The 22,815-nt window shown below is 43.3% G+C and overlaps 2 long non-coding RNA genes across 4 annotated transcripts in view; both read left to right on the plus strand.

Moving 5' to 3' along the window:
- The first annotated feature begins 220 nt into the window (after positions 1-220).
- Positions 221-10,011, plus strand: LOC142475847 (uncharacterized). The gene is made up of 6 exons (XR_012791190.1): positions 221-768; positions 861-1,144; positions 2,299-2,418; positions 4,567-4,670; positions 5,904-6,014; positions 8,553-10,011. It is a non-coding gene; the product is annotated as an uncharacterized LOC142475847 (long non-coding RNA).
- A 1,208-nt stretch (positions 10,012-11,219) lies between these two features.
- LOC142475850 (uncharacterized) overlaps positions 11,220-22,815 on the plus strand; it is a 34,219-nt gene continuing 22,623 nt past the window's right edge. For all 3 annotated transcript variants that reach the window (XR_012791193.1, XR_012791191.1, XR_012791192.1), the window contains exons 1-7: positions 11,220-11,323; positions 12,552-12,662; positions 15,098-15,217; positions 16,238-16,333; positions 17,779-17,890; positions 20,670-20,789; positions 21,776-21,873. This is a non-coding gene — a long non-coding RNA (uncharacterized LOC142475850). The remainder of the gene's footprint in view (positions 11,324-12,551; positions 12,663-15,097; positions 15,218-16,237; positions 16,334-17,778; positions 17,891-20,669; positions 20,790-21,775; positions 21,874-22,815) is intronic.

A 22,815-nucleotide genomic window follows, 5' to 3' on the forward strand; every position in this document is an offset into this window, starting at 1 on the left:
ATTGGGACTCACACTGGTACTGTCATTTAGCGCATGAATATTTATTTTGTTCTAACAAAATTAACACAGTATAGGAAAATATGCATTTGTCAGAGGGAAAGGCCAATAATCTGGAGTCAGGTCACCCTAATGTATATTAAAAATAAACACAGGCCTGTCTGATACTCCCTGATATTATAAAGTAAAGAGGCCACTCTATAATAAATATTTACACAGGCCTTTTTAAGTCTGTCCCTAATAATCTGTAATCAGGAGGTCATTATAAGTGTTAAACAGTAGTGGTACTGTGATATTAAAGTGACAATCCCATACAAGTTTAATTCAGCCCAAATCCACACAATAATGTTAATAAATGCATTATAAATATCACACGACCATATGTATACTGGCTTAGTTCATGGCTGTGTTATTACATCATTACATGTGTAATTAAATCCGTGACATTCTCAGGCTCCCCCCTTCTGTGACAATCATACAGCCGGGCCGTTACATTGCAACACACTAATCCCGCCCCTAGTGACATCATGTGATCAGTAACCAGTCAGAGAAGCTAGCAGGCAAAGAACTACATTTCCCACAATGCACCTCGTGGAGTGTGGCTAGCAGCTACACATTCTCTCACTAGTTTGTCTCCTGCGAGCTTCCGTACACAGCGTCTTGTTAGAGTGGGGCGTGGACATGTGTAAACTTCAATGGTGGGAAAATGAGACAGTTTTAGCTGCTAGCTGAGCAGTGGTACAGCGCTCTGTAGAAGGCGCTCTCAGTCGGGTGAGTGATTTTTCAATGTGTGTGTTTATTTCATTTCTCATTTTACTTTCACTTTAAGTACTGCATGCTTACTTTTTTCTTTGGGCATTTAGGGAGTTAAGTGCTCTGTGAGCCGATTCCTCCATTGAAGGAGGAGCTATGAGGCCAACCTATCACAGCTACTGTACCATCTTCAGTTGCTTTCAGTACACTGATTAATCCACGGCACAGAATATGCAACTTCAAATACATCTATCAACTGTCTATATGTTAAGCCCCCGGACAAAGCATTTGGTGAAACAAGCAAGTCAGGGCTTGTCTGTCTCATCTAGGATGTGGTGGTGATCTCAGCTATCACTCTGCTGGACACTTTGCTGTACACTCAGGACTGGTCTAAGTACTTTTGCTACCTATTTTGGCTTGTTAGTTATATCTGCCAATTTTTTGCTCATCTGTGTGTTTCATATCTATAGGCTTGGATCATATTACTAACTTATATAATTAACTTATTCATTTCCTTGCTTGTTAGTTATACACTAGTTTCATACAAGCACTTCACACAGGGGGCTTCAACTTAGGTAGTACTTGACCAGCCGGTCTGAGTGTTCTCATTTCCATATATTTCTTGCCTCTACACTTTATTTACACACTTTGTACTTATTACTGCAGTGTAGCATTTTTCCCCACACCTTAAGGTTCAGTTTATAACAGCTTTGTAGGTCACCACTGCTCCTCATTTTAACCATTTATGTGTATGTGATTAATAAACCTTTATTGATACAATTTGTGTATGTTAGAGTGCTATTCAGGGGATTCTTTTTTTCTGTGTTAGTTTTCATATATATGTGTGTGTGTGTGTGTGTATATATTTATGTGTGTGTGTGACCTTGGGCAAGTCACTTCATATCCTCTGTGCCTCAGGCACCAATGTCATAGATTGTAAGCTCTATGGGGCAGGGACTTGTGTCTGCAAAATGTCTCTGTATAGCGCTACGTAAAACTAGCAGCGCTTTAAAAGAACATGCTGATATTATTATTATATATAAATGTGTATGTATTTATTTATATAGCACTATTAATGTATATAGCGTTTCACAGTAGTAATACATGTGAAAATCCTATAAATAACAAATACAAATATCAGGTCATGGGAATAAGTGATTTGGACATAAAAGTAACATTTCGGAAGTGTGGACAACTAATACATCTTGTAGATTGCCTTTACAGTGTGATGTCATTGATTCAGTAGATTGTGTGCAGACCAGGACTGCAGTACAGTGTCACTCACATGGATGACTTGCGTGGTAGAAGCTCAAGAACAAGGATGTCAAACTCCAGTCCTCGAGGGCAGCAAACAGGCCAGGTTTTCAGGATATCCCTACTGAAAACCTGGCCTGTTTGGGACCCTCGAGGACTGGAGTTTGACATGCATGCTCTAGACGGAGCACAGCTGTGGGTGGGAGGTGGATTTGCTTTGCATCAAATGGTTTGGAGCAAGGTTTATTGTATGTATTATCATAATAACAATGCAATGCTTAACTTTTATTTCAGGAGGGATGACTGCAGAACAGAAGTGAATATTGAAGCCATGTGTTCCTTTTCTTGCAAAAGAGAAAATTTGAAGGACAGTTGAACAGAATGAAAATTACTACACAGAGACAGATAAGCAATGTGTATATTTCTCATTTACCATTTAGTATTTGTCGTTTTATTGACTCCACACAATCCGGCTGCTACGGGTTTCACATTGAACATTTTCATCTCTACTCTACCCCTTCCTGTGATCTGAACCATGCAAGTTTTCATTGATTCAATACATCATGAGTAGAGTGTGGCTACAGTATGAAGTAAAGACCCAAGGACCACATCTACTACCATTCATAACAAGAACATGTGCAGTAGCGCACAGCTGCAGTTCTATGTGATTGTTATGAAAGGTTGAGGTGGTTCAATTCTATGAATCTGGAGTGGGATGGATCCTGTTTGCATCACATGGTTTCATCTAGGCCAGTAGATTATATAACTCTCAGTACAGGTTACACATGGCATCAGTATTAGTGATGTAAAGAGGAGGAAAGCTTCAATGTGGAGAACAAAGCCAAGTAATGTTGAAGTTACTCCTTTTACCATTTACTTGGTCAGTCTGTACTGTCTACTCCCCACACAGCTGCTAAGGGTCTTCCATTTTAAATACTTTCACCTCCTATTCTGCACTGCTTTGCTGCCCATTATTTAGAGATGCGTTCCAGTCATGTTTACCACTCTGAATCTCTCTGCAGTCATTGATTCAGCACATCATGGGTAGAGCATGGCTACAGATACAGCAAGCTATTATTATTTTACCGGCTGATCATCCATAATATTGCATTAAAACATAGAATATCACTTAATTTCCAAAAGATTCAGTGATGCTGATAATGCAGAATCTCACAACATTTCCCATCATAATGCCATAATGCACCAGAGGAAGAAATAATCCTTGCTATATCTGTACATTGTGTGACGTATTACCTCCATGACCATTGATAGCAAGTACATCTTCTGTATAGAGCGGCTGTGTTATGATGCAGTTATTGATCATCATTGACATAATCACAAGAATCTTATGCAAAGGGAAATTGTCCGCAGCGAAGTGAGATGTGTGCCTGTTTTAAGTCCTCCAGCTTAACGCCCCTACACCTCCCACTACACAGGCATACTTACTTATGCATACACTGACATCTGGCATACCTACACACCCCAGGGCCACTTCCTTCCCCTGATGTCAGGGAGAGGATGGGCATGCAGAGTGCAGTAAGTCTCCACGTTACTCTGGCCAACAGTCTTGGCCTACCCCCAGCATCTGTCACCCACAACATCTGTTCCCTCCTTGTAAAGTGCTGAACTATCTCACCTGGGTCAGTGCTATAGCTGATCACAGTGCCCGATCATGATGTCACTGTGACAGGCAGCAGTGCAGATTGACCGGTCAATCAATGCAGTGCCGCACCATATGCACTAAATGAGATTTCCGTGCCCCCTGTCAGGTTACTCCCTGGGCAGTGACCCTGCTCACCCCCTCCCCTAGTTCCACCTCTGACCACAATTATCTCTCTTGGAGAGTGTAGCAAATTGGTGTTGGGGGAATCTCACCTCTGCCATGCATGGTCACAATCTGGGCACAGGACCCAAATAGTGGGCAATGTGGCACTTCTTACAGTAGAGAATAAGTAACTATATTCTTTACTTGTGTATTAAGGACCTTATTTGCATTAAAATTCAGTCCCCATGGAACCAAGACTTTCTGGCTTACTGAACAAAGTGGAATTATTTCGTAGAGGGTGGAGAATTGTATTTTATCTGAAATTACCCCCTCTGCACAAAATACAAACAATTATACACATACACGTACCTTGTGGAAGTTGTTGCCCTCTATCTTCCTGTGGTCTCTCCCTGTTTCTCACCGTGCCTCCTCCCATTTCCTTGCACCTCTGCGTCTCCGCATATATCCCTATACTCAGAGCCGGCTCCGGTCAGTGACATGGGATGCCCAAATATGAGCATATCCATACATGGGCATCCATGCCACTGACCGGAGCCCACTCTGTTGCGGATATGGAGAGAGACTGGGAGATTTACATCCCCTTATAATTCAGATGGTGCATAGTACCGGCACGTATTGTTTTACCGTTACTGTGTACCTTCCTACTTTCACACTGGTACAGTATGTGCTGCAGTGGGACTGAGAGGGATATATTGGTAACACATAGTTATTGTTGGGGGAATTCAATCCATTTTGAAAATAGTAATGAAATGTTTTTTACTTTTCTTTTTTTTCAGTAATGAAGAATGAAACATTTCTGTTAAAATTGAATTGGAGGTGAACTGGATTCATCATCAACTCTGCACCAGTGTGAATTGATGTTCTTTAATGTTCTGATAAGGTACATGCAATATCTCTTCCTCAACCCCTACACCACTCTCTGCCTCTTGCCTCTCTCTCTCCACCTCCCTGCTAAGCGTATTAACCCATCTAATGTAATCCACATTCCATGTCTCACTTTACTCTTCACTTCTCACGTGCCCTCTGGAATGTCTGCTCTCTGACTAACAAGGTCTATTTGTACATGACCTCTTCTGCTCTCATCATCCACCACTTCTCATTCCCCTCACCCCTGTCCTACTCGATACCTCAGCTTAATTGAACTCTCTCCTCTGACATCTACCCTTATCTCTAACCTCTCCTCACTTTCTGCTTAAACTAACTATCTTGTTAACTTTTACAATGCTATCATCTCCTCCTCCTCCCTCCTCCCTCCTCCATTATATATTTATATGCCCCTTCTAGGCTCTGACACACTCATCCCTCAAAAGGCCATGATTATCATGGGCACATGCTTGGTCATCCACAGTGCATGCGAGCGATGCAGAGCCGCCTCGGACCTCAGTGCAGGGATTGCTGCATACCCTAGCATCTGTCACCCACAAACAATACACACACTAATACTCCCCACAATACACACTATAATACCTCCTCAATACTAATCTCCCCAATAATATTATAGCTCCAAACACAATATACACAACACCCTTACACAAGATACACAATCTAGTACTCTCCTCTGCACCTCTACACACAATATAATACTCCCACACACACAATATACACACTACCCTCCTACCCCCATAAAATACAACCAATAATACACACACACTTTGTGGATGTTGGGACCAGCTCCCGGCATGCACCAGTGAAAGAGAGAGGCCAGCAGAAGCTCGGAAGAACTCCCTCTCTCCATCCGTGCCTCCCTCCGTTTCCCATCTTCTCCCTGTCTCTCTCCCTCCCTTTCCTTGCATCTCCCTGCGTCTTTACGTATACCCAGTCAGTGACGGCTCTGGTCACGTGATGCCTTAATATGGGCTTATCCATATATGTTCATCCACATCACTAATGTGATGCCCGCACTGTTGCGGAGCTGGTACTTACGACGCGCACTTATTGTTTTATCAGTACTGCGTACCTGACTCTACCGGCCTACTTTCAACACTAGTACAATATGTGCTTCACTACGAGTGAGTGGGGAATATTGGCATCACACAGTCACTGTTGAATATGCCATTCAATCCATTTTGAAAATAGTAATGCAATGTGGTTTTGTTTTGTTTGCTTTTTGCAGTAATGAAGAATGGATAAGTTATATTAAAATTAAATTGGAGGGGAACTGGATTCAGCATTTCATCATGAACTCTGCACTTGTGAGAATTTACCTTCTTGAATGCCCTGACAGGTACACGCAACTTTAAGACTATAATCTGCTGTGCAAGCTTTCGTGCTATACCTCCCCCTCAGGTTTTGATTTATACATTTGCTCCCTCAAGTCATGTCCTCTAATATTTGAAAGCTCTCTCCTAGCATTTTCTCTCTACCACAGAACGTCATCCCAATGTAACCTCTCTCTTGTTCTCTCTGCTTGCTGTTTCCTCACTCCTCTGTTAAACTTTTCTAATTTCTCTAACTTCCACACTCCTGCTTTTATCCACATGTTCTCCTCTTTCCTTCCCCTACCTTTGCATGTGTCTACACACTGCACCATTTGTACAGACCTCTATTGCAGCTATTTCTGCACTGCTCAATGAAAAGCACTCATGTACATCCTATTCTCTGCGCCCCCTCTCTCTCTGCGCCCCCTCTCTCTCTGCGCCCCCTCTCTCTCTGCGCCCCCTCTCTCTCTGCGCCCCCTCTCTCTCTGCGCCCCCTCTCTCTCTGCGCCCCCTCTCTCTCTGCGCCCCCTCTCTCTCTGCGCCCCCTCTCTCTCTGCACCCCCTCTCTCTCTGCGCCCCCTCTCTCTCTGCGCCCCCTCTCTCTCTGCGCCTATCTGTCTCATTCTCTCTACGTCCCTCTCTCTCTACATAGAGCTATCTCTGTCTCTCTCTACACCTATCTCTGTGTCTCCTTCTATGTTTGCTGATGTGTGGGATATATCTTATAATCTTGAACCTGCTCATATACACATCGGGTCTCCCTGCCTCTGCCTCCCTGCTAAGAGTGTTAACCTATCTAATGTAATCCACATTCCTTTCCTTACTTTTCTCTTCCCTTCTCCTATGCCCTCTGGAATGTCCGTTCTCTGACTAACAAGGCTCTAGTTGTACATGACCTCTTCTGCTCTCATCATTCACAATCAGTCATTCCCCTCACCCCATCTTACCTGTCCCACTGATTTTCCTCTGCTTAATTAAACTCTCCTCTGACATCTACTCTAACCTCTCTGCTCTCTCTCTCTCTTTCTGCTTAAACTGACAATCTTATTAACTCTTACAATGCTATCCTCTATATGCCCCTTCAAGCTCTGACACACTCGTCCCTCTAACCCACACCCTTGGCTAAATTCCCAAACATGTTCATCACACTTCCACTCACTGTTCTTAATGCCTATGAAGGAAATCTCACACTTGATGTTTGATTTTTCTACAGTAAAAATGTCTCCAGTCCTGTATAAAGCTGCTCTCTGGGGCCAAACCACACTACTTTTTTTTCCACATTCATCAACACACAAATTTAATTTACGCTGTCTTTTTTCCCCTGTATTTGACTCCCTCCACTAACCTTCTTCTCACACTTGCCATCCTTCCTTCACTTCTCCTCAAGCATTTGACTACTTCAGAGGCAAGGTGGATGCCACCCACAAGGAGATTCCTTCTGTCCCTTCCCCCTTCTCTCCTTCTACCTAATTCTCCTTCTGCATTTGACTCCTTTTCTTCTCTTACAGAGCTGGAAGCTAATCATCTTCTCTTCTCCCTCTACCACATGCCCTCTAGATCGTATCCCCTCACACCTTACTGCATCTCTTAGTCCCCACTCTCACCCACATCTTCAATTCCTCCCTATTCTCTGGCTCTTTACCCTCTTACTTTAAGCTGTAGTGGTCACCCTTTTCTCAGAAACAACCTACACCCTATGTGCCTTACTAACTACCGCCCTATATCCCTCCTGCTGTTTGTCTCCTAATTGCTAGAATGTCAACATTCTTAAATCACATGCCCTCCTGGATCCTTTACAACCTGCCTTTCGTACAGCTCGTTCTACAGACTGTGCTTAAAGCAAATTCCCAAGGTCACTTTTCCCTACTAATCCTACTTGATCTATCTGCTGCGTTTGATGCTCTCAATCACTCTCCTCCTTCATATTCTAAACTCTCTCTTGGTATCCGTAACACAGTTCTATCCTGGTTTTCATCATAACTTTCCTGTCACACATTCTCCATCTCTGTTGCTAACATGTCTTCGTCTTCTATTGATCTGTCTGTGGGTATACATCAGGGCTCTGTTCTGAGATCTCTCTTTCTCTCTACATACTATCATTTGGTGACCTCATCAACTCTTTGTGACAATCCTATAAATAACAAATACAAATATCAGGTCATGGGAATAAGTGATTTGGACATAAAAGTAACATTTCGGAAGTGTGGACAACTAATGCATCTTGTAGATTGCCTTTACAGTGTGATGTCATTGATTCAGTAGATTGTGTGCAGACCAGGACTGCAGTACAGTGTCACTCACATGGATGACTTGCGTGGTAGAAGCTCAAGAACAAGGATGTCAAACTCCAGTCCTCGAGGGCAGCAAACAGGCCAGGTTTTCAGGATATCCCTACTGAAAACCTGGCCTGTTTGGGACCCTCGAGGACTGGAGTTTGACATGCATGCTCTAGAAGGAGCACAGCTGTGGGTGGGAGGTGGATTTGCTTTGCATCAAATGGTTTGGAGCAAGGTTTATTGTATGTATTATCATAATAACAATACAATGCTTAACTTTTATTTCAGGAGGGATGACTGCAGAACAGAAGTGAATATTGAAGCCATGTGTTCCTTTTCTTGCAAAAGAGAAAATTTGAAGGACAGTTGAAGAGAAGGAAAATTACTACACAGAGACAGATAAGCAATGTGTATATTTCTCATTTACCATTTAGTATTTGTCGTTTTATTGACTCCACACAATCCGGCTGCTACGGGTTTCACATTGAATATTTTCATCTCTACTCTACCCCTTCCTGTGATCTGAACCATGCAAGTTTTCGTTGATTCAATACATCATGAGTAGAGGGTGGCTACAGTATGAAGTAAAGACCCAAGGACCACATCTACTACCATTCATAACAAGAACATGTGCAGTAGCGCACAGCTGCAGTTCTATGTGATTGTTATGAAAGGTTGAGGTGGTTCAATTCTATGAATCTGGAGTGGGATGGATCCTGTTTGCATCATATGGTTTCATCTAGGCCAGTAGATTATATAACTCTCAGTACAGGTTACACATGGCATCAGTATTAGTGATTTAAAGAGGAGGAAAGCTTCAATGTGGAGAACAAAGCCAAGTAATGTTGAAGTTACTCCTTTTACCATTTACTTGGTCAGTCTGTACTGTCTACTCCCCACACAGCTGCTAAGGGTCTTCCATTTTAAATACTTTCACCTCCTATTCTGCACTGCTTTGCTGCCCATTATTTAGAGATGCGTTCCAGTCATGTTTACCACTCTGAATCTCTCTGCAGTCATTGATTCAGCACATCATGGGTAGAGCATGGCTACAGATACAGAAAGCTTTTATTATTTTACCGGCTGATCATCCATAATATTGCATTAAAACATAGAATATCACTTAATTTCCAAAAGATTCAGTGACGCTGATAATGCAGAATCTCACAACATTTCCCATCATAATGCCATAATGCACCAGAGGAAGAAATAATCCTTGCTATATCTGTACATTGTGTGACGTATTACCTCCATGACCATTGATAGCAAGTACATCTTCTGTATAGAGCGGCTGTGTTATGATGCAGTTATTGATCATCATTGACATAATCACAAGAATCTTATGCAAAGGGAAATTGTCCGCAGCGAAGTGAGATGTGTGCCTGTTTTAAGTCCTCCAGCTTAACGCCCCTACACCTCCCACTACACAGGCATACTTACTTATGCATACACTGACATCTGGCATACCTACACACACCCCAGGGCCACTTCCTTCCCCTGATGTCAGGGAGAGGATGGGCATGCAGAGTGCAGTAAGTCTCCACGTTACTCTGGCCAACAGTCTTGGCCTACCCCCAGCATCTGTCACCACAACATCTGTTCCCTCCTTGTAAAGTGCTGAACTATCTCACCTGGGTCAGTGCTATAGCTGATCACAGTGCCCGATCAGGATGTCACTGTGACAGGCAGCAGTGCAGATTGACCGGTCAATCAATGCAGTGCCGCAACATATGCACTAAATGAGATTTCCGTGCCCCCAGTCAGGTTACTCCCTGGGCAGTGACCCTGCTCACCCCCTCCCCTAGTTCCACCTCTGATCACAATTATCTCTCTTGGAGAGTGTAGCAAATTGGAGTTGGGGGAATCTCACCTCTGCCATGCATGGTCACAATCTGGGCACAGGACCCAAATAGTGGGCAATGTGGCACTTCTTACAGTAGAGAATAAGTAACTTTATTCTTTACTTGTGTATTAAGGACCTTATTTGCATTAAATTCAGTCCACATGGGACCAAGACTTTCTGGCTTACTGAACAAAGTGGAATTGTTTCGTAGAGGGTGGAGAATTGTATTTTATCTGAAATTACCCCCTCTGCACAAAATACAAACAATTATACCCATACAAGTACCTTGTGGAAGTTGTTGCCCTCTATCTTCCTGTGGTCTCTCCCTGTTTCTCACCGTGCCTCCTCCCATTTCCTTGCACCTCTGCGTCTCCGCATATATCCCTATACTCAGAGCCGGCTCCGGTCAGTGACATGGGATGCCCAAATATGAGCATACCCATATATGGGCATCCATGCCACTGACCGGAGCCCGCTCTGTTGCGGATATGGAGAGAGACTGGGAGATTTACATCCCCTTATAATTCATATGGTGCATAGTACCGGCACGTACACTGGCGACACACTTTATTCGAGCTTGGCTAGTCCCACGAATTCGGGTATACCCGGGTGTATTGAGGTTTGTGACTGTTTTCTGCCCGAGTGCATTGAGTTATTTTCCAAGCAGGGATTGAAGCATTTTATTCCCGCTGGCTGCAATACTGCACAGTATATATATATATACTGCATTACAATTCATGAATTTATGCCATCTGGTAGACACGCGAAGCATTGCAGCCTATTAAATCCTAATCATTATCATTTAACAGATCAGCCGCCCATCAGCCAGGCATGAACCCAGGCTGGGAAGGCAAACGCAACGGGGCTTGCCAGAGGTGAGGAGCGGCGCATTCCAGGTATCTGCCAGGTACATACCGGGTATTTGCTCGAATAAAGTGTGTCGGTGCAGTATTGTTTTACCGGTACTGTGTACCTTCCTACTTTCACACTGGTACAGTATATGCTGCAGTGGGACTGAGAGGGATATATTGGTAACACATAGTCATTGTTGGGGGAATTCAATCCATTTTGAAAATAGTAATGAAATGTTTTTTACTTTTCTTTTTTTTCAGTAATGAAGAATGAAACATTTCTGTTAAAATTGAATTGGAGGTGAACTGGATTCATCATCAACTCTGCACCAGTGTGAATTGATGTTCTTTAATGTTCTGATAAGGTACATGCAACATCTCTTCCTCAACCCCTGCACCACTCTCTGCCTCTTGCCTCTCTCTCTCCACCTCCCTGCTAAGCGTATTAACCCATCTAATGTAATCCACATTCCATGTCTCACTTTACTCTTCACTTCTCACGTGCCCTCTGGAATGACTGCTCTCTGACTAACAAGGTCTATTTGTACATGACCTCTTCTGCTCTCATCATCCACCACCTCTCATTCCCCTCACCCCTGTCCTACTCGATACCTCAGCTTAATTGAACTCTCTCCTCTGACATCTACCCTTATCTCTAACCTCTCCTCACTTTCTGCTTAAACTAACTATCTTGTTAACTTTTAAAATGCTATCATCTCCTCCTCCTCCCTCCTCCTCCCTCCTCCATCATATATATGCCCCTTCTAGGCTCTGACACACTCATCCCTCTAAGGCCATGATTATCATGGGCACATGCTTGGTCATCCACAGTGTGTGCGAGCGATGCAGAGCCGCCTCGGACCTCAGTGCAGGGATTGCTGCATACCCCCAGCATCTGTCACCCACAAACAATACACACACTAATACTCCCCACAATACACACTATAATACCTCCTCAATACTAATCTCCCCAATAATATTATAGCTCCAAACACAATATACACAACACCCTTACACAAGATACACAATCTAGTACTCTCCTCTGCACCTCTACACACAATATAATACTCCCACACACACAATATACACACTACCCTCCTACCCCCATAAAATACAACCAATAATACACACACACTTTGTGGATGTTGGGACCAGCTCCCGGCATGCACCAGTGAAAGAGAGAGGCCCGCAGAAGCTCGGAAGAACTCCCTCCATCCGTGCCTTACTCCGTTTCACATCTTCTCCCTGTCTCTCTCCCTCCCTTTCCTTGCATCTCCCTGCGTCTTTACGTATACCCAGTCAGTGACGGCTCTGGTCACGTGATGCCTTAATATGGGCTTATCCATATATGTTCATCCACGTCACTAATGTGATGCCCGCACTGTTGCGGAGCTGGTACTTACGACGGGCACTTATTGTTTTATCAGTACTGCGTACCTGACTCTACCGGCCTACTTTCAACACTAGTACAATATGTGCTTCACTACGAGTGAGTGGGGAATATTGGCATCACACAGTCACTGTTGAATATGCCATTCAATCCATTTTGAAAATAGTAATGCAATGTGGTTTTGTTTTGTTTGCTTTTTGCAGTAATGAAGAATGGAAAAGTTATATTAAAATTAAATTGGAGGGGAACTAGATTCAGCATTTCATCATGAACTCTGCACTTGTGAGAATTTAACTTCTTGAATACCCTGACAGGTACACGCAACATTAAGACTATAATCTGCTGTGCAAGCTTTCGTGCTATACCTCCCCCTCAGGTTTTGATTTATACATTTGCTCCCTCAATTCATGTCCTCTAATATTTGAAAGCTCTCTCCTAGCATTTTCTCTTTACCACAGAACGTCATCCCAATGTAACCTCTCTCTTGTTCTTTCTGCTTGCTGTTTCCTCACTCCTCTGTTAAACTTTTCAAATTTCTCTAACTTCCACACTCCTGCTTTTATCCACATGTTCTCCTCTTTCCTTCCCCTACCTTTGCATGTGTCTACACACTGCACCATTTGTACAGACCTCTATTGCAGCTATTTCTGCACTGCTCAATGAAAAGCACTCTTTAATATCCTATTCTCTGTGCCCCCTCTCTCTGTGCCCCCTCTCTCTGTGCCCCCTCTCTCTGCACCCCCTCTCTCTCTGCGCCCCCTCTTTTGGCGCCTCCTCTCTCTGCGCCCCCTCTCTCTGCGCCTATCTGTCTCATTCTCTCTACGTCCCTCTCTCTCTACATAGAGCTATCTCTGTCTCTCTCTACACCTATCTCTGTGTCTCCTTCTATGTTTGCTGATGTGTGGGATATCTCTTATAATCTTGAACCTGCTCATATACACATCGGGCCTCCCTGCCTCTGCCTCCCTGCTAAGAGTGTTAACCTATCTAATGTAATCCACATTCCTTTCCTTACTTTTCTCTTCCCTTCTCCTATGCCATCTGGAATGGCCGTTCTCTGACTAACAAGGCTCTAGTTGTACATGACCTCTTCTGCTCTCATCATTCACAATCAGTCATTCCCCTCACCCCATCTTACCTGTCCCACTGATTTTCCTCTGCTTAATTAAACTCTCCTCTGACATCTACTCTAACCTCTCTCTCTCTTTCCGCTTAAACTAACAATCTTATTAACTCTTACAGTGCTATCCTCCTATCTATATGCCCCCTCTAGGCTCTGACACACTTGTCCCTCTAGCCCACACCCTTGGCTAAATTCCCAAACATGTTCATCACACTTCCACTCGCTGTTCTTAATGCCTATGAAGGAAATCACACAATTGATATTTGATTTTTCTACAGTAAAAATGTCTCCAGTCCTGTATAAAGCTGCTCTTTGGGGCCAAACCACACTACTTTTTTTTCACATTCATCAACACTCAAATTTAATTTACGCTGTCTTTTTTTCCCTGTATTTGACTCCCTCCACTAACCTTCTCCTCACACTTGCCATCCTTCCTTCACTTCTCCTCAAGCATTTGACTACTTCAGAGACAAGGTGGATGCCACCCACAAGGAGATTCCTTCTGTCCCTTCCCCCTTCTCTCCTACCTAATTCTCCTTCTGCATTTGACTCTTTTTCTTCTCTTACAGAGCTGGAAGCAAATCATCTTCTCTTCTCCCTCTACCACATGCCCTCTAGATCGTATCCCCTCACACCTTACTGCATCTCTTAGTCCCCACTCTCACCCACATCTTCAATTCCTCCCTATTCTCTGGCTCTTTACCCTCTTACTTTAAGCCTGTAGTGGTCACCCTTTTCTCAGAAACAACCTACACCCTATGTGCCTTACTAACTACCGCCCTATATCCCTCCTGCTGTTTGTCTCCTAATTGCTAGAATGTCAACATTCTTAAATCACATGCCCTCCTGGATCCTTTACAACCTGCCTTTCGTACAGCTCGTTCTACAGACTGTGCTTAAAGCAAATTCCCAAGGTCACTTTTCCCTACTAATCCTACTTGATCTATCTGCTGCGTTTGATGCTCTCAATCACTCTCCTCCTTCATATTCTAAACTCTCTCTTGGTATCCGTAACACAGTTCTATCCTGGTTTTCATCATAACTTTCCTGTCACACATTCTCCATCTCTGTTGCTAACATGTCTTCGTCTTCTATTGATCTGTCTGTGGGTATACATCAGGGCTCTGTTCTGAGATCTCTCTTTCTCTCTACATACTATCATTTGGTGACCTCATCAACTCTTTGTGACAATCCTATAAATAACAAATACAAATATCAGGTCATGGGAATAAGTGATTTGGACATAAAAGTAACATTTCGGAAGTGTGGACAACTAATACATCTTGTAGATTGCCTTTACAGTGTGATGTCATTGATTCAGTAGATTGTGTGCAGACCAGGACTGCAGTACAGTGTCACTCACATGGATGACTTGCGTGGTAGAAGCTCAAGAACAAGGATGTCAAACTCCAGTCCTCGAGGGCAGCAAACAGGCCAGGTTTTCAGGATATCCCTTCTGAAAACCTGGCCTGTTTGGGACCCTCGAGGACTGGAGTTTGACATGCATGCTCTAGAAGGAGCACAGCTGTGGGTGGGAGGTGGATTTGCTTTGCATCAAATGGTTTGGAGCAAGGTTTATTGTATGTATTATCATAATAACAATGCAATGCTTAACTTTTATTTCAGGAGGGATGACTGCAGAACAGAAGTGAATATTGAAGCCATGTGTTCCTTTTCTTGCAAAAGAGAAAATTTGAAGGACAGTTGAAGAGAAGGAAAATTACTACACAGAGACAGATAAGCAATGTGTATATTTCTCATTTACCATTTAGTATTTGTCGTTTTATTGACTCCACACAATCCGGCTGCTACGGGTTTCACATTGAATATTTTCATCTCTACTCTACCCCTTCCTGTGATCTGAACCATGCAAGTTTTCGTTGATTCAATACATCATGAGTAGAGGGTGGCTACAGTATGAAGTAAAGACCCAAGGACCACATCTACTACCATTCATAACAAGAACATGTGCAGTAGCGCACAGCTGCAGTTCTATGTGATTGTTATGAAAGGTTGAGGTGGTTCAATTCTATGAATCTGGAGTGGGATGGATCCTGTTTGCATCATATGGTTTCATCTAGGCCAGTAGATTATATAACTCTCAGTACAGGTTACACATGGCATCAGTATTAGTGATTTAAAGAGGAGGAAAGCTTCAATGTGGAGAACAAAGCCAAGTAATGTTGAAGTTACTCCTTTTACCATTTACTTGGTCAGTCTGTACTGTCTACTCTCCACACAGCTGCTAAGGATCTTCCATTTTAAATACTTTCACCTCCTATTCTGCACTGCTTTGCTGCCCATTATTTAGAGATGCGTTCCAGTCATGTTTACCACTCTGAATCTCTCTGCAGTCATTGGTTCAGCACATCATGGGTAGAGCATGGCTACAGATACAGCAAGCTATTATTATTTTACCGGCTGATCATCCATAATATTGCATTAAAACATAGAATATCACTTAATTTCCAAAAGATTCAGTGATGCTGATAATGCAGAATCTCACAACATTTCCCATCATAATGCCATAATGCACCAGTTGGAGAAATAATCCTTGCTATATCTGTACATTGTGTGACGTATTACCTCCATGACCATTGAGAGCAAGTACATCTTCTGTATAGAGCGGCTGTGTTATGATGCAGTTATTGATCATCATTGACATAATCACAAGAATCTTATGCAAAGGGAAATTGTCCGCAGCGAAGTGAGATTTCAGCCCCCAAACGTCTGTAATATTAATGCAATGTCTTACTTTTGTTGCAGTGAACACTGAAGAGACGGATCTACTACAACACTGTACAGGATGAGCATACGCTACAAGCAGCAAAATGATCTTGCAGTTGACAGTATGTTGTTCTGGTAATGTGCACAATTATTATTTATGGGCTACACACCACAGTGCTGGACATATTCTGTTAACTTCAACTCTACTCCTAACATGGAGATGTCTTCCTGGTGTTACTGATTCAGTACATCATATGCACAGTGTGGTTATGATATGATGGATTGATTTAATGAACCCACCAACCAATGATGACATCTGCATCATCTTCTGTAAAGTGCAGCTACAGCATGATATTATCAGCATTTGGTGCGGTATAATCAGAGGTATCTATGTGCTTTTGTGCCTGTTTTAAGTCCTCCAGCTTAACGCCCCTACACCTCCCACTACACAGGCATACTTACTTATGCATACACTGACATCTGGCATACCTACACACACCCCAGGGCCACTTCCTTCCCCTGATGTCAGGGAGAGGATGGGCATGCAGAGTGCAGTAAGTCTCCACGTTACTCTGGCCAACAGTCTTGGCCTACCCCCAGCATCTGTCACCCACAACATCTGTTCCCTCCTTGTAAAGTGCTGAACTATCTCACCTGGGTCAGTGCTATAGCTGATCACAGTGCCCGATCAGGATGTCACTGTGACAGGCAGCAGTGCAGATTGACCGGTCAATCAATGCAGTGCCGCAACATATGCACTAAATGAGATTTCCGTGCCCCCAGTCAGGTTACTCCCTGGGCAGTGACCCTGCTCACCCCCTCCCCTAGTTCCACCTCTGATCACAATTATCTCTCTTGGAGAGTGTAGCAAATTGGAGTTGGGGGAATCTCACCTCTGCCATGCATGGTCACAATCTGGGCACAGGACCCAAATAGTGGGCAATGTGGCACTTCTTACAGTAGAGAATAAGTAACTTTATTCTTTACTTGTGTATTAAGGACCTTATTTGCATTAAAATTCAGTCCCCATGGAACCAAGACTTTCTGGCTTACTGAACAAAGTGGAATTATTTCGTAGAGGGTGGAGAATTGTATTTTATCTGAAATTACCCCCTCTGCACAAAATACAAACAATTATACACATAGACGTACCTTGTGGAAGTTGTTGCCCTCTATCTTCCTGTGGTCTCTCCCTGTTTCTCACCGTGCCTCCTCCCATTTCCTTGCACCTCTGCGTCTCCGCATATATCCCTATACTCAGAGCCGGCTCCGGTCAGTGACATGGGATGCCCAAATATGAGCATATCCATATATGGGCATCCATGCCACTGACCGGAGCCCACTCTGTTGCGGATATGGAGAGAGACTGGGAGATTTACATCCCCTTATAATTCATATGGTGCATAGTACCGGCACGTATTGTTTTACCGGTACTGTGTACCTTCTTACTTTCACACTGGTACAGTATGTGCTGCAGTGGGACTGAGAGGGATATATTGGTAACACATAGTCATTGGTGGGGGAATTCAATCCATTTTGAAAATAGTAATGCATTGTTTTTTACTTTTTTTTTTTTGCAGTAATGAAGAATGAAAAAGTTCTGTTAAAATTGAATTGGACGTGAACTGGATTCAGCATTTCATCATCAACTCTGCACCAGTGTGAATTGACGTTCTTTAATGTTCTGACAAGGTACATGCAACATCTCTTCCTCTACCCCTACACCACCCTCTGCCTCTTGCCTCTCTCTCCACCTCCCTGCTAAGCGTATTAACCCATCTAATGTAATCCACATTCCTTGTCTCACTTTACTCTTCCCTTCTCACGTGCCCTCTGGAATGTCTGCTCTACGACTAACATGGTCTATTTGTACATGACCTCTTCTGCTCTCATCATCCACCACTTCTCATTCCCCTCACCCCTGTCCTACTCGATACCTCAGCTTAATTGAACTCTCTCCTCTGACATCTACCCTTATCTCTAACCTTTCCTCACTTTCTGCTTAAACTAACTATCTTGTTAACTCTTACAATGCTATCATCTCCTCCTCCCTCCTCCTCCATCATCTATATGCCCCTTCTAGGCTCTGACACACTCATCCCTCTAAGGCCGTGATTATCATGGTCACACGCTTGGTCGTCCACAGTGCGTGCGAGCGATGCAGGGCCTCCCCGTCGCCTCGGACCTCAGTGCAGGGATTGCTGGAGCGACAGGCATGCGCTAACTTTGCCTTCTGTTGCGTGCTTACTATAGACGCAGCCTAACCCATGCATTGGTTAAATTCACAAGCACGCTCTCATCACACTTCATCACATCACACTGCTGCTCTTAACACCTATGGAGGAAATCTCACAGTCTGATTTTCTACACTAAACCTTTGTCCTGTTCTGTAAAACTCTGCTCCTTTTTTTAAGGTCAAACACTACTTTTTCCTCACTCATCAACACTCCAATTTCATTCACACTGTCTTCTATGTATTTGAGTCCCACCACTGACTTTCTCCTCCCACTTAACATCCATCCTTTATTTCTCCTCAAGCCTTTGCTCACTTGAGGCAAGGTGGATGCCATCCACAAGTAGATTCGTTCTCTCCCTTCCCCCTCTCTCTTTTTCTATCTAGATCTCATTGCACTCTTGACTCCTTTTCTCCTGTCACAAAGCTGGAACCTGATCTTCTCTTCTCCCTCTACCACATGCCCTCTCAATCCTATATTCTCACTCTCACCCACATCTTCAATTCCTCCATATCCTTTGGCTCTTTCAACTCTTCCTTTTAAGCATGCAGTGGTCACCCCTATTCTCAAAAATAACCTTGACCTTGTGTGAATTTCTAACTATCGCCCTGTATCCTTCCTACCATTTGCCTCCTAATTGCTAGAACGTCTTGTGATCTCCCGTTTGATCAACATTCTTAAATCACATGCTCCTCTGGGCCCTTCACAATCTGCCTTTCCCAATGTAACCAATTATGTACATAAAGAAAATTCCCAAGGTCCATTTTACTTACTAATCCTGCTTGATCTCTCTTCTGCTTTTGATACTGTCAATCACTCTTCTCATTCATATTCTAAACTCTTTCGAAACCGGCCACTGAGAAGTGGACTTGGCCGGGTAATACCCGGCGTCGGGTAATGTCAGGGCAGCTGGAAATAATCTTTTATACTTACCTTTCCTAAGACATCTAGGATCAGCAGCAGCAGTCCTCTGATGTTGGCAGCATCAGAGGTGTCTTCACCTGGCGGGGGGAGCTGCAGGAATCACTTCCACAGCACCGAAGCAGGTAAGCTGTGTCTGTGAGCCTGCAGCTCCCCCGCCGGCTGAAGACACCACAGATGCTGCCACCGTCACAGGACTGCTGCTGATCCTAGATTTCACCGCCACCCGGAAGGTAAGTGCCAAACCGTGTACCCGACCGGGTAGAACCTTTCATTTTGGCCGGGTACCCGTTACCCATTTTTTTATAGTTGAGGACCCAGTCCAACACTATTCTCTATTCATCTGCTCCTTCCTACATATCATCTTTGGTCTCGTTATGCCCTTCCTCGTCTCCTAAGCTCTACTAATAACTGTCTCCATTATACTTCTTACACCTCTACTGCGCACTCGCTCTCTTGCCTGAAACCCTTTCCCATCAATTTACCTGTGAAACTCACACACACTCAGTATATGCCAACATAACCTCTTCCACCCACATTTAAAATCAACCTTAAAATTCACAACTTAAATGAAGCATTTCAATAGCTTTTACTCGTTGCTACTGTCACTCATTCAGTCACTAACTATTGTTCCCAAGAAGTGCTTTATACTACAAGTACCCACCATTAAGGACAAGCATTGTCATCTACTGCACTTGTTCCCCCACCTGTTGTCTCTCTGTAAGTCTCCTTACATTTCTCTTAGATTGTAAACTACCCAGGACAGGGATTTACTTTCCTATTGTCTGTTTTTGTTTGTTGAACTTATTGTATAATAATTTCCTGTACTTTTTGGTCTCTCTTGTAAAGCGCTGAGTACACAATGGGTGGTATATAAATAGAGATATATGCAGAGTCTAGAGACAAGGCACACCTGTATAGGTAGCTACAGTTTATCCGGGACTGTATGCATCCTTGAAGTGCCTGTCCCAGTTATTTTCTATTGATTGCAATGTAGGAGTGTCTGTCCTGTCTTATTTTTTTTATTATTATTATTATATATACAAAGATATATACAAAGATTGTTTCCTGTCGTTAGCATGACATTGTGTGACACAGTGTGATGTCATTGATTCAGTAGATTGTGTGCAGACCGGGACTGCAGTACAGTTTCACTGACATGAATAACTTGTGTGGTAGAAGCTCTAGAAGGAGCACAGCTGTGGGAGGGAGGTGGATTTGCTTTGTATCACATGGTTTGGAGCAAGGTTCATTGTATGTATCGTCAATAATAATTATAATAATAATAATGCAATGCTTAACTTTTTTATTTCAAGAGGAAAGACTGCAGAACAGAAGTGAATATTGAAGCCATGTGTTCATTTTCTTGCAAAATAGAAAATTGAAGGACAGTTGAAGAGGAGGAAAATGACTACACAGAGACAGATAAGCAATGTGTATATTTCTCATTTAGTATTTGTCGTTTTATTGACTCCAAAAAATCCGGCTGCTAAGGGTTTCGCATTGGACATATTCACCTCTACTCCACCCCTTCCTGTGATCTGTACCATGCAGATTTTTGTTGATTCAATACATCATGAATAGAGTGTGGCTACAGTATGAAGTACTGACCCAAGGACCACATCTACTACCATTCATAACAAGAACATGTGCAGTAGCGCACTGCTGCAGTTCTATGTTATTGCTATGAAAGGTTGAGGTGGTGCAATCATATGAATCTTGAGTGGGAGGGATCCTGTTTGCATCATTTAATTTGATCTAGGCCAGTAGAGTATATAACTCTCAGTACAGGTTACATATGGCATCAGTATTAGTGATTTAAAGAACAGAAAAACAGGAGTGGAGAACAAAACCAAGTAATGTTGAAGTTACTACTTTTTACTATTTACTTGGTCAGTCTGTACTGTCTACTCCCCACACAGCTGCTAAGGGTTTCCATTTGAGATACATTCACCTTCTACTCTGCACTACTGTGCTACCCTCTATTCAGAGATGAGTTCAAGTCATGTTTACCACTCTAAATCGCTCTGCAGTCATTGATTCAGCACATCATGGGTAGAGCATGGCTATAGATACAGCAAGCTTTATTTTACCCTAATATTGCATTAAAAAATAGAATATCACTCAGTTTCCTACAGATTTACTGATGCTGATAATGCAGAATCTCACCCTCCCATCATAATACACCATAGGAAGAAATAATCCTTGCTATATATGTACATTGTGTGACATATTGCCTCCATGACCATTGATGGCAAATACATATTCTGTATAGAGCAGCTGTGTTATGATGTAGTTGTTATTGATCATCATTGAGATATAATCACAAGAATCTTATGCAAAGGGAAACTGTCATTAGCATAGTGGGATTTCAGCCCCCAAACTTCTGTAATATTAATGCAATGTCTTACTTTTATTGCAGTGAACACCGAAGAGACGGATCTACTACAACACTGCACAGGACAAGAGTATACACTACAAGCAGCAAAATGATCATGCAGTTGACAATATGTTGTTCTGGTAATGTGCACAATTATTATGTATGGGCTCCACTCCACAGTGCTGGACATATTTTGTTAACTTCAACACTACCCCTACCATGGAGATGTCTTCCTGTGATTGGTGTTACTGATTCAGTACATCATATGCACAGTGTGGCTATTATATGATGGATTGATTTAATGAACCCACCAAACACTGATGACATCTATATCATCTTCTGTAAAGTGCATCTACAGCAGGATATTATCAGCATTTGGGGTGATATAATCAGAGGCATCTATGTGCTTTTGTGCTGGGTAAAGTCCTCCAGCTGAACCGCCCCCCGCCCCCCACCCCCCTACACCTCCTGCCACACAGGCAAACTTACTTACACACACAGCACACTTACTTATGCACACTGACACTTGGCATACCTACACACACACACCCCACAGCCACTGGCATGCATGCAGAGTCCTGGGCATGCAGAGTACAGAATATCTCCACCTTGCTCTGGCCCGTACTCTTGGCCTACCCCCAGCATCTGTCACCCACAACCTCTGTTCCCTCCCTGTAAATTGCTGCACTAACACACCTTGGTCAGCGCTGCAACCGATCACAGCACCGGATCATGTCACTGTGATAGGAAGCAGTGCTAATTGACCGGTCAATCAATGCCACGTGGCAACATACGCACCAAAAGAGATTTCCATGCCCCCTGACAGGCTACTCCCTGGGCAGTGACCCTGCTCATCTTCCACCTCTGATCACAATAATCTCTCTTGGAGAGTGTAGCAAATTGGAGTTGGGGGAATCTCACCTCTGCAGTGCATGTAGAGTCCTGTATGCAGAATACAGAAAGTCTCCACCTTAGTCTGGCCCGTACTCTTGGCCTACCCACAGCATCTGTCACCCACAAATAATACATACACTAATACTCCCCACAATACACACTTTAATACCTCCTCAATAATAATCTCC

This window comes from Ascaphus truei, unplaced genomic scaffold (assembly GCF_040206685.1).
Source record: "Ascaphus truei isolate aAscTru1 unplaced genomic scaffold, aAscTru1.hap1 HAP1_SCAFFOLD_1418, whole genome shotgun sequence".
In the NCBI taxonomy this organism is placed as follows: Eukaryota; Metazoa; Chordata; class Amphibia; order Anura; family Ascaphidae; genus Ascaphus; species Ascaphus truei.